Below are 1,489 nucleotides of genomic sequence, written 5' to 3' on the forward strand. Positions count from 1 at the left end.
ATTGGGGAATTGGGAGGAGGGGAACAGACAGGTAGACAAATTGCTGTTTTTGCTCTTCAGTCTAGTTGTGGAGGACGTCGCTTCACTGGCCCATGCTGGTATTATCATTGTGCTCTTCCCAGGTGAGGCAATTGGTCGCCGGTCATTGGACAGCCGCTCCCAGCGGCTCCCAGCAGCTCACACCGGCTGCCAGCCACTCACGGTAGCTCACGGCAGCCCCGCTGCAGCCTAGTTGCCGGTGACTCACAGCAGCCCAGTTCCAGGTCAAGCTGTTGTTCATCATCTCAGCTGTAGAGGGCACAGCGTCACTGGCCCTCAATGTGGGATCCGAAACGCACGCAGCCTTACTGCTCAGAGCTGACGTCCCAAGCGAGCTCTTAACCAGCTGAACCACTCGGCCAGCCCCACCCTTTTAAATAGACTCTGTGTGCGTGTGCATGTGCATGTGCGTGCGTGCATGCGTGCATGCATGCGTGTGTGTGTGTGTTTAGAACAGTTTTAGGTTCACAGCAGAATTGAATGGAAATTCCAGAAGATAATCCCTGTTTACAGATTTTTCCCTTTACATTTGACTGCAAAAGATACTGTATTATAATATCTACTTGCAATTACATTTTCCAAGATTATATTATCTGCCTTGAAGGTAGGGACTGCATTTTTGTTTTGGTTTTTAACAATTGCAGTGCCAATTTAATTCTTGGGTTTTTAAATGAGTGGCCAACACTTTTAGTTGAGATAGGCTAGACCATATTGCATTTCAAGTCCTTGGGTTGTGTCTTCTTTCCAATAATGTGTGACTTGGAGAACCAGGTTTCTTTTCTCTTTTGGTGTCACCGTCACCAATTCATGGCCACCACAGTTTGGCAAAAGGGGAAGAAAGAGGATGAATGATTGTGCAGGAGGTTTCATGGCCAGGAATAGAAATGGTGTCCCTCACTTGTGTCCATATCCCATTGGCCAGAATGTAGTCACCTCATCCTGGCTTCACTATAAAGTGCACTGAGAAATGCAGTCCTCCTGTGTACCCAGAAAGAGGGGATGGGCTGGGTGAGCATCTAGCATGTGTGTGTTTAGTAGCAGGCAAGATTTTTGAGAACAGGGACACTTTTTTCCATTTAAGATAAAGTTAAATGGAAGGACAAGCCATTGCCCTACAAATGTTTCCTTATAATGATGCTGTTATTCACATGATCCACAATCACTCTGCTCTGTTTTGAAGTCCTTTCATATGAAAACTAGTAATTCTTCATTTAGGATGTCGTGTGTGTGTGTGTGTGTGTGTGTGTGTGTGTGTGTGAAAATGTCTACATGAAATAACAGTCTACCTGTACTTTCACTTTTCCTCTTGGCAATGTTTTCATAACATTTTACCCAGGATTCTTCTTCTTCTGGTTATGTTTAAAACGATGAACTGAGAAATGATTTCGATGTTAGGCTGAAAACTATTTTCAGCAGTCACCGTCTAGAAGGTCAGCGATCTAAAGCACTC

This window comes from Hipposideros armiger, unplaced genomic scaffold (assembly GCF_001890085.2).
Source record: "Hipposideros armiger isolate ML-2016 unplaced genomic scaffold, ASM189008v1 scaffold_582, whole genome shotgun sequence".
NCBI lineage: Eukaryota > Metazoa > Chordata > Mammalia > Chiroptera > Hipposideridae > Hipposideros > Hipposideros armiger.